Consider the following 12,431-nt stretch of genomic DNA (forward strand, 5'->3'; position numbering starts at 1 on the left):
CTAAATCGCGTGATATACATATATTTTCTGTCTTGGCGCGACGTTTACGTCTCCACTGGTCCAGATATGACCTTGTACTGTGGCTCGATATAACACAGCAAGCCTAGCCGTTGTGTCAAGTTCTGTCGGTCAAGATTTATTCGTGATCGGCACATGTCAGTGATCTAATTCTAAAGACCGCCTCTTTCTACAAATAAATCTTTGGAATATGGGCTTGTGATCTGAATTATGTTGGCAAATTATCTCCGAAATTTATAATTTCCAGCGTCGTAACACATCGAAATGAATTATATAATCTTCGTTAAACGTAAAATGATTTTTCTCTCCTTTTTTATAACAAAACTTCAATAAAAGCACATGAAAATGTAGCTTTGATAAGCAACAAAAGAGAGTTTATGTTCTTCATATTGGTTACAGAATTTTTCAGTTTTCTAGAATTGAAAGCCATGTTATAATTATATTAGATCTATGACAATTTTAAATTTGATAAAATTTTATCGTTTGACGCTTAGATATTCAAGTATATACTGGAATTTGGTTAATTTTATACTAAACGAGAATGAATAATCGATAAAATTCAAAAAAAGAATAAAATTTTTCCATAAAAAAAGCTCGGAAAAATTAAATTTGGATATTTATCAATTTACATATGTATCAAATTATATTTCAATTAAACATATTCAAACTTTACTTTTTTGAAAGTAAGTGAGAAAAGAAATTTTGTACTTTCATTTCTATATTTCATAATATCTCGTATTTTTATAATTATTTCGTATCTGCTTATATGTGACTTCCGGCTACATTCTAGAAATAATTTATTTATAATATATTAATAATTATTCTTTTTATATGATTAATTTAATTTGCAAGAATCAGATTAGAAACTAAGAAAAAAATAGAAAATACAGAAAATTACAATTTAACGATTGCAAACTAGCTATGAAATTAGAGACGAGAGAATGTGAAAATTTTGAGCTTTGGTTAATGAGCTATGATAAAACTGGTACGTATAATCATGGTATTGATTCGTGAGGGTTCGAACCGCAGTTGGTACGGCCTAGAACAGAAATAACTAAAAATACAAGGATATGTTGGTGAGTGTCCGCTTATACGTAGAGCTTTCCATACACGCCACCTTTCTTCGATCCAATTAATTAAAATGTGATTTTTTTCTCTATCGATCGCCGTTTGTTTATATCGCGCTTGGTTCGTTTATTTATTAAAGTTTTCATGTTGCGTGTTCTTAAGTCTTTCTTGAAAAATTTATCTAAATAATTTCGCGTTTTACAGAGTGCAAGATTGTAAAATCCTAGTGAATAATTTCATTATATAACGAATTGCTCCTCTTTATGTTACGAAGCAAAAACAGAATATCTCTATAAAAGAATAAATCTTTGAAAAATGCGTCAACCCATCAATGATTCAACTAGGAATCGATTACAAAAAATCGATCGCGCATTGGTTACGTAAACAATCCAACATTAACCATTCGATAGATAATACTTGACTGCTTATAGAAAAATATCAGCATCGAAATCGAAACGGAATTTTCATTGAACGATAGGCGAAAGAGTAGTGAAGATTTCATTTAAATATTAGAAATATTTTAAATTTGTTATTACTAATCTACTTTTCAAACTTTTATAATATTCGTCATATATCATATGCATTTTAGCCTGCGTTTTATGCATTATTCATATCTGTGCATTTTATAAGTGCATTGTGCACAATATAAATGTAAAGATAAATAAAAATTGTGCATAGTCATAAGTTATAATTAAATATAAATAAGTTGAATATTGCGTAGAATTAAATGACCGATACATATTTAAAAATGTTTGAGATACCCTATTACTAAAAATAATTATTTTGAATTTATTATGAATTTCGATGATTCTCAAATGTGCTGTAGAAATCAACATTTTGAACATTTGTCTTGCACGTAACTGTCGAACTCTCTTAATTTCTGAGATATTTGAAGAAAACTGCCGATACTAGTGCATTGAATTCTACCCATATCTGTGCATCAGTGACACTCAAAAGCATAGCCGGCACATCACCCATCGCTCTTTTTATCTTTGTGTCATACCTTGCGAATGTAAACAAAAACCGTTCTTCACAATCGCGTATGGCAAAAAAGAACATTTCATTTCACGAAAAAGTTCATTTGCGACATCTGTATGTCATAGAACAAAAAATGACATTTTTCACTGCTTGTGAATTTGTTCGAAAAACAATTTTTTTATCCAAGTGTTACCATTCATCGCGATCAGATTGAAAATACTAATTCAAGCCCAAATCCAATATATTAATGATATTTGTTAATTAAGTTATAACAAGCATTCTTTACAATTTTTAATATAGTTGTGCACGCAACTTTAACCAAGTCTAACTCTCATTTATATAGACGAAAAATAAGAATTAGATTTAAGTTAAACTATATATATATATATATATATAAAGTATTGTTGACCTGTCGCTTTACGGCGGTTATGTATATACAAAGCGTATACTTTCGCGTACGCCACGGACAATTATTATATTACGGAAAAATAATTATAGATGGGATTCATTGTAATGGTATGAATAATTTTTTATTAATATATATCTCGGGAACTAATTCGGCAGTAACTTGCAAAGAAAAAAAATTGTTCAATCCATTAACATGTTTAAAAATCGTCGAAATCGGTGACGACGTCTAATATTCTTATTAAATCTTATTAAAAAGAAATTACAAATAAATATATAATATATAATAAATATATAATAAATAAAATTAAATAACCTATAGCGGTATGTTATACTATTTAGTTTTCATAATAATAAGTTATGAACAATGTGTATATATATATATATACATACTATATATTTATAAAATTGAAATCAAGATGATAATAAAAATTTACAAACATTGTAAAATTCATAATATACACATATGTATATTGTTACATATATAGGATGTAAGCGATCTAGTGGCACGAGCCAAAATAGCATAAACCGAAATACACGTAAAAATAATCTATGTACACATGTAAAACTGAATTGAAGAGAAAGAATAAAATTTTTTCATTAAAGTTTTCGTTTTCGAGAGAATCGAGTTTGAAAATTTTTCAATTTTTATTTAAATTAGGCTTATATTAAATAGGCACAAATATTTGAAAAATGAGTGAAAAATAGTGAAAAATTTTTTCGTTCAAGGTATTTTAAAAAAAAAAGACTTTGAATATGTTTCGTTAAAAATTGCTTGGTACATGTGTACTTAAATTTTCAAATTTCGATTTTCTTGAAAATGGAACATCTTATAAAAAAATTATTCTTTGCATTTTTTATTTATTTTCATGAAAAAACTTAATATTAATTATTTTTTTGTCATAATAAATATATTTATAAAGTACATTTGACAAATTTTCAAATTCGATCTTTTTAAAAACGCTTTTTTGCTACTTACTTTTTCATGCATATTTACCTCCTTTCAGCTTGTCCCACAAAATAGGTGATATTCTACATATTAAAATAATACTACAAATGCACGTCCAACATAAGTATAACTCTTATTATTACTAATAAACAGTAATAATTTTGATTCAAACATGATTTCAAAGAGGATAGTGAATATTGTTATGAATAAATATTCTGGAGTGTATAAAATTTCTTAAAAAAAAAATTAACTTCACTTGTGATTATGTATTATTTTTTTTTTTTAAGAAAATAAAAAGTAATTATTCTGTAGTATATATCTTCAGTAATCTTCTGGCTTTAAAACTCAATTTCAACCCAACTTTTAAATAAATTCTTCCCAACAACACATTATTTACTTTTCTAAGAAATTTTATTTTCAAATGTCATACTGTTATAAATATGATAAGATAAACACAAGCTGTTCGAAATAAAGTCAAATAAGTTACTGACATGAAATATATATGTAATTTTGAATGATTTAATGGTCATTCGAGCAAGATAAGCAGCAAGATAATAAATACATAGTTTTAAATGATGCATACTAAGTCAACTCAACAAGAAAAGTGAAAGAGAACACTTCGATTTTAATTGAGATACTTGAAGTCAAAATACCTTTAAAGGTACGATTGAGAATCACTGCTTTAAAATAGCACTGCGTGCCAGATCGATACGACGTCGGCTACCCTTAAACTTTGAAATATGGACTAAAGTGAACGCAAAAGACACATTCTAAAGACTAGAATTCATGGAAAAAGCATTAAACCAAAATTCGCATAAGTAACATTGCTATTCCACACTTCAGGATTTTTTGGTTTGCGTTTAACAATCAATTTGAATTGTTGCCTTCGATCATATAGTAAAATACTGTAATTAAAATGAGAAAATCAGCAAACTAACACTTCGACGACAATTTTTAATTTATTGTTGTTATTTATAATGAATTTAGTTGCTCCACAAACAAATTTGCCAACGTATATTCAAAGTAATCAAAACTGTTATATTTACTGAAATATAAATGCAATCAAATTATATTTATTGAAATAAAAAAAATGTATTATATTATATTATTGAAATAATGTTGAAGTAATATTTATTGAAATAGTATGATTAATTTTATAATTGTAATTGTAGATATAACTTATATGAAATCAAATTGAATCATTCTATAACTGTAACAATGGATGCAACTGTAACAAAATTAAATTGATTTATAAAAATAATTTAATTGCTTTTATTAAGTCTGAAATTTAATGTACCATGATGTAAGATAGAAGTAAATTTCGCTGAAAATATTTATATTTCTTAATTTCCTTAAAACGTACTTTCAAAGGAAATATTTATTATCTTAAATAAAATCTCAAATATTTAATTTGCCACTAAAATTATATTTTAAAGGATTGTATTTATTTTATTTTATTATTTATTATACATTACACTAGTATTTTTGTAATTTATATTCAATTTATTTATTTTGTTTTATTATTTATTTATTTTATTACTAGTATTTTTGTAATGCATATATTATATTTAATATCTTACACGATAATTTAGTAGAAAGCAATACAAAACAAATGCAAAATAGCAGTAAAAACACTGAACGAAAATACTTCTACTAAATCCTTTCAAATACAAAATAGTCTCCAACAGGGTGCAGTAAACTCCGCCATTCTGTTTAGCAAATATATGTATAAATATTCTGTACGTCCAACTTCATCCAATAAATAAATGCGATAAATCCACAGTAGCACCGAACTCCGAAGGTTCTAAATAGATATCGTTCTAACTAAACTTCAATAAAATACAAGACTATCTGCATACTTGAAAGCTAAAAGTTAGCATAAAGAAATATCCTACCAAGAGACTATCCCATTTAGACCAACTATATCAAAAAAATTCAAATGCAAATTGTGACGTTCGTCTAAAATTCAAATAAATTTTCCACAACAATCATGCGTTTTAAACACAATCTAGCAAATCTCGACAAAAAAGGCAAAACATAAAAAAATACTAGAGACTATAAATATAGTACTGTCTCTATGTATACTATTAAATTATTAAATATCCTAATTAATTATAAGCTATGCCTATGATATTTAGTTCATAAACCAGACTGATTTTACAAGTTTATTCTACTTTTATAAGAATGTATACACCTACTCTATATATGATCTATACATACATGTATGGATGTATACATCTACTTTAAAAATAAAATTAAAAATTAATAAAACATTACATTACACACTCACTAGTAAAAATATTCTCATATTTATTAAAAAAAAAAAAAAAAAAAATTAAGGAAACATTATACCTGCCAGTTTATTTACTCGCAACATATATACGTATATATATCTTATCCAACAAAAAAATAAGAGCTCTATCGTACTGTATAGAAATAGAAACAATCCTAAACAGTTGAGCAAAATATCTTTAACCTAATTTAGATAGCAGTGCAATTAGAAGAATCTCCGTAGAATTAAGACTACTTTTTGATAGATTACTTCTAATGATACTTTTTTTTTTTAGTATGTTTTTACGTAATTATGTTTATTGTTCTAATTTAAATATTAATATAAATATTGGTAGGACACAATTGCAATTATGCAATCTGGTATTTGAATTCTGAATGCAAATTTTTCACGTACTATCTGCAGAGTGTCTTGTCAACTAATTGGGCTGATTCTACGTGTAAAAATATATCGAAAACAAACAATAACATTTTTTTTATTACCTTCGCTTTCGAGAAAATTAAGTTTAAAAATTTTTCGAGTATAGTTTTTATATTTAAATTTAGCGAGACAAATAATATTTACATATGAAAAGAAGTTCAATTAAAATGCCAGATGATTGGTATTTTTACTATCGTGATTTTGCCGCTGGCAAATGTAAGGATGAAGTGCAAACTATAAGCTGGAACTGGATACCACGGTGAGACATATAAATTTCGTTTCGGGGCTGTTAAACGGCCAAAGAAACATTGAATTAACGCGCAATTAAAAGAGCATGCTGCTTGTATGATGAAGAAAAATTTGATATTTTAATAGAATAATGTTGCCGTACACATAATTAAGCATGTTCAAAGTTACTTTCGTTCAAAAAGTATAAAAATTTTGGCCTGCCAGGTGATTTGATCTTAATATGGTAAAAAAAAATGTGTCGGGCGAATTAGCTCTTCCGCGTTTACGTGAAAAAAAAAAGAAAAATAAATTAAAAATAGTATAGAAGTTAAAATTAAAAAATGTTCACGAATGGTGTGGTTTTCCTTATAAAAAAATTAAAAAACTGTACTGATCAATATCTAAGCGATTGGTTAATAATCTGCAAAAAAGGTGGCGTTAAAAATATTAATAATTCATTTATTCATTGTACAAACATATATTTAGACTATTTTGTTGCACCATTTTTACCTTTTGTGTACATTCCTTTAGCATTCACAAGTTCTGCGAAAATTTTCAAGAAAACGATTTTCAAGATGTTGCAGAATATATAGAGTGTGTGAAATATACTTATTTTTACATGTGTATTGAAAAGGTATACGAAATCATTGAGTGAACTATCATTTTATTGCAGAATGTATGACGTTTTATTTTCGAAAAAATTAAGGTGTCCAATTAATTAAATCAAATAATAGGTCGGCGGTCAAATGATAGTCCTAAAGACGGAAATTATAGTCCTAAATTTATCAGATTTTATTCCTTTACGAAGTCACATCAGATATAAATAGTGTACTTTGCACTATTCTAAAGAAAGTCATCTTCAACTATAAGATAATATAATGGGCAAAAATTGCAAAATTGATAAATATGTAAATGGTCCACCTTGTAACCCTCATTGGGCTTTAGTTTTCGAGATAGATATTCGTGAAAAAATTTGACATTTTTACTTTGATATAGATTACTTGCCGCTTAGATTTAAATTACAGATTTACCTACAAGCATGATTATGCCGCAATGAGTATATACGTTTCACATTTTAATTTCGGTAAAACTTCTTGGATATTTCATGTCATTCTACTCGTTTTAACATGTTGCATACGAATATTATGTCTGTTTTGGCGAAAATTTATATATAAAATACTTGCTATCAAATATAATTTATGTTTGATTATCATGTTATATTCTACATATAGGCGCTTTTCAGACAGAATGTTGCGTATCGCGTATACGTATATGAATGTATAGAGTGCAAAAGTCTTTGCACGACGATTTTTGCGATAATAATTTCATGTTTGTATCCCGAGAACTTCAGCCACCGATGATACTTTCCGATATGATGATCGACAACTGAAACGTCGAAACAAATAAATTGCGCCATTAATACAGGAATGTAAGGGTGTCACATAACTTTGAGCATTATTTGAATACAATTATTTAAATAATACAACATTTAAAAACTTATTTTCAAAAATTATTTTCAATGTTTCTAAACATTTTATTTAACTCGATGTTATTTTGTTATAAATCTTACATTAGTATGTTTGAACAAGAGATAAATCTTTTTAGTCTTATTTTATTACTTAGCTGTTAAATAAAATAATTTTTTATTTTATTTTGCATTTTTAATTTATTTCTATAAATAATTTCCTAAATAGTTTATGTTAGATACGCAATAGATACTGTTGAGTAAAACTTTGCTCGTGCAAATGTTGAGTAAAACTTTGCTCATGCTTGTAGGTAAAATTTTGTGCTGCGATTAATTGTTATTTTATTTAAAACTTTGAATTAGCTTAGATAAAAAATTTGCAAATAATTTATTTGAATACGGGATACTTTTTATTATGTTATTTTTAAAATAAAAATAAATTAATGAAAATTATTCATTATTTCAAATTTTTATTTTTTATCCTTATTTTAAATAAAATTTGTCTAATTATGTATGAACATTAGAATCTCTCAGTCAGCAATACCAAATACTTTTGTTCATTCTTTCTCAACACTTTTTCGGCAGCGATCACGTATGCGTAACTTTAGCTGTCAAGACTTTTCAGCGAGGTTCCGTGCGATTGTGATTTCATTCATTACAATGTGTATTCAGGATATAGTATATTATGTTTATGTAAAGTATAAAGAATCAATAAAGTGTAAAGAAACTAATTTTATCACTAATGGTAAGTATAATTCTTTCCATTCTAGGTCAATGGTATCACTTATAACATGGATGTGTTCCAAACTCAGCGTGTCAGTTTAGAAATTTTCGAACATTTGTATTTAAATTTCTCACAGACTACTTAGAGAATTCCTACTAGGCGCCCCATAAATTTAAGTTACTCTCAAGTACGACGAATTTTTCCGTATCATAGGGATTGCCATGTCATGAATACGTGCGTATTCGAAGTATTAGTGCAGGCCATGGGGTAATTTTCAGAAGACAATTTTCCAGAAATGCCTCTCCAGTCATTTTCATGGATGGCAATGAGAAATTTTGGAACTCTCTGCCCCCCCCCCCCAAATTGGTCTTGAATACATTCTCCGTTCTATAATTCTTTGAAAGGGATAGCAGAGTCCTTTGAAAAGGATAACCCAAAGTTTGTTATAAAAGAGGCCTCTGAAAAAATCAGAGGGAATGAGTTTAACGTTTCACAATCAAAAAGAAATTAACCGTCAATCATTGATTTTATTCTGAGTAACATTTTTTTCAAATTGTACAAAACTAAATATGGCGCGCAAGAGTATTAAAGAGGATATATACGCCGATTCTCTGTCGAATTTCGATGGTGATAGTGATGAAGTCAATAGAAGATAATGAAGTAACAAATAGAAGATAACGAAAATAATGGAAGATTTAGATTGATTCAACTACCATGTAATTCTGATGACGAAAACAATAAAACTTTTGATGACAATAGTGAATGGTTGGAGCATGTTCTATAAATGCATGATTTTCAAGAGAATCCAGGTATATAAACAACGGATGAAGATTTAAATAGTATAAAATCATGCATAGAATCTATTGACATACTTGTCATAGAATCTAATAGATATTATTATCAACAATGGTAATACAGAAATAAATAAAAGGAAGAATTGGATTGATATTTGAACAGAGAAATTTTTCGGCCTGATTACTCTATTGGGTTTTGTAAAAAAGTGTGAAAGAAATGATTATTGGTCTATAGATCCTTCATTTTGCAATCTTCGCTGACACAATGACAAGGGATAGATTTTATCAGATATGGACTGGCACTTTAGCAATAACGAACATTGTAAAGATAGATTAGATAAAATTAAATCTATCATTACATATTTTCAGGAAAAATTTCTGACATACAAATTAGAAAAAAAAAAAAAAACTGTCGCTTGATGAGAGTATTATTCCTTGGAGGGGAAAGCTATCATTTTGAATATACAATCCGGCCAAACTTACGAAGTATGGAATATTAGTGCGAATTTAGTGTGTGAAAGCATCACTATACTATATTTGCAATTTCAGTGTTTATTGTGTGCTGAGATACGGACTAAATACGGAGCATTCATTATTACAACCATTCATAAATTTAGGGCACATAATTAACATGGATAATTATTTCAGCAGTGTTTCAGAGGAGTTCAAAAGAATAGAAGTGTGTAAAACAAGAAAAAATAGAGGTGTGCCAGCTTGTCTGAAAAAAGAGAATGAAACAAGTTTCCGTAGGAGAAATAATGTCCTGATACAAGCAAGGAAAACAAAAAAGAAAAAAACATTTTATACATGATATCCACAGTGCAAATGTAATTGAAGTTGGAGATACCCGAAGAAACAAAAGGACAAGCAAAGCGATATGTGTAGTAGAGTAAAGCGATAAATCTTTTTTTTAGATTGAAGTTAATATATGGCAAATTAAGGAAAATTAAAAGTAAATTTAAATTGAAGTAAAAGTAAAAGTTTTAAGCTGGAATATTTATATTAAATTTGACATTTTTAAAAAAATGCGGTTTTCCATCATAATATGCAATTAAATTTTTCTGAACTTACACATTATCCTCTATAAATTTTAATATACTGAAATTATATTTAGCCACAGAATTTCTCTATCTCTTTAGAATTATGAATTAAATGAAAAAAAATTGATAAAACTCATGACTTTCATAACTTTCTAATTTATATTTATTTAAATATTTATTAAGTATTTAATTTAATATAAAGTATATCAAGTATATCAAAAAAATAATAAAATCTCTGAATATACAACATAATTTTACACATTATAATCGTTGAATGTATCATTCTTCTACTACTTTTTCAGTAATTTGATTGTGAAATATTTTGAGATAAATATAAATTCATCATAATCACGTTTTTGGCAGAAAATAATATAAATGTTCACTTTTTCCAATGTTTGTATTTACAATATGTACGAATTGATAATATTTACAATATTTACAACACACTTACGATAATATTTTGATTGTATCTTACAAAAAGAAAAATGCGATTAGAAATATTTAAGCAATATTAAACTTTATTATCTTCTAAATGTTTATTTAACTAGTGATATTTTAGAGTTCATGTTATTTTTATCTTTTAAGCAATATATTTTATAAAATTGAAGTTAAAATATCTACTACACTAATAATTTTTTGAAATATATAGGGTAATACTTATTTTTATACAGCAGTATAGCCTGATAATATTTCATGAATATCATTGTATATGTTAGATTAGATTGGTTCTTCCCCAATTCCTCTTCTCAGATCTTAAAGTATCACAACGTTCTTAAACTTAAACATACTAAATAGTCACAAACTCCGCAGTACGCAAGTACTTCCGTTCATAAGTACTTAAGTTTGTTTATGGCTTTCAGCCTATAAAACTAGGCAAACCGCAAGAAGCCGCACTTTTAGATTCTGCAGTTGCAGTAATGAGTTATATTCAGTAAGAAAAAATTCATTCCAATATATTTCAAAGAAGTTACCAGTGTTCATATTGTAGACCATATTACAAGTTGCACTTATTACTTGAATTTATTGATTATTGTAATATTTTAACGCAACATTTCCAGTTTTCTAAACAATTTGGAACATATTCAAAGAAAAATATTTATTTTTCAATTATAAATACAATCAAGTAGAGAAAAATTTATCAATAATACGCATTAATTAGCTCCTAATAAATTAAATGACAAAACAATTTTTAATTTACAAAATAATTTTTTTTTATTGTTGTTCCATTTTTTAAGAATATTGGCCACTGTGCGTTACGTCGCTTGGCAGAGATTTGATAACTTATATATTCGTGCGTGATTTAAATATTGTCGAGAAATTATTCAACTTTTATTACTTTTATATCTTATACCGTTACAATTTTCATATACTAACATATACAGAATGTTAAATTATTCAATTTTGGTACTAAAAAATACACTTTCAAATTGCTCAAAATCTGTTTAAAAAGTTGACAGCAAGCATAATATTCTACTCATAAGAAAAAGAAGTCTCAAATGAAGTATGGATTATAACTCAACCGTATTTTTGGAAAAAAAGAAAAATTAAAATTCCATTAGTTCTTGAATTTACTTTATTTGTAATGTGTTTACATTCTATGGTCAGATACACAGCATCTAATAACATTTGTTAATATCTGAAATCCTTCATTATATATGTATGTATATAACAAAAGATTTCGGATATATATGTATATATCTTTTCTTTATCCTTTCCTTTTCTTTTTTTTTTCTTCAATATTTAAACAGTCCCAAAATTGCATTTCTACATTACGATTTTATATGCTGAAAACATATTACGTAGTGGACTTTTTTCTTTATAGGAAAAAATTATTTATGTTTCGAGTGGATTATATCTGTTGAACAATTAAAACATTGGATTGAATGTGATTTTTTGTCTCCATATACAAACAAATAATTTTTTGACATTCTACATGGGTGGAAATCATGTCTCAGTAATCACTTCATCTTAGTTATATTTTTTATTAACGAACTTATTAAAATTTTTTTATATAAATGTAAGTGCTTTTACATTAATAATATGTTTTATGTT

General features: G+C 26.8%; 1 protein-coding gene across 4 annotated transcripts in view; it reads right to left on the reverse strand.

Moving 5' to 3' along the window:
* LOC122527631 (tubby-related protein 4) overlaps positions 1 to 12,431 on the reverse strand; it is a 99,860-nt gene that overhangs the window by 36,274 nt on the left and 51,155 nt on the right. The gene's annotated exons all lie outside the window — the stretch shown is intronic.

This window comes from Frieseomelitta varia, unplaced genomic scaffold (assembly GCF_011392965.1).
Source record: "Frieseomelitta varia isolate USP_RPSP 00005682 unplaced genomic scaffold, Fvar_1.2 scaffold_229, whole genome shotgun sequence".
Taxonomy (NCBI): domain Eukaryota; kingdom Metazoa; phylum Arthropoda; class Insecta; order Hymenoptera; family Apidae; genus Frieseomelitta; species Frieseomelitta varia.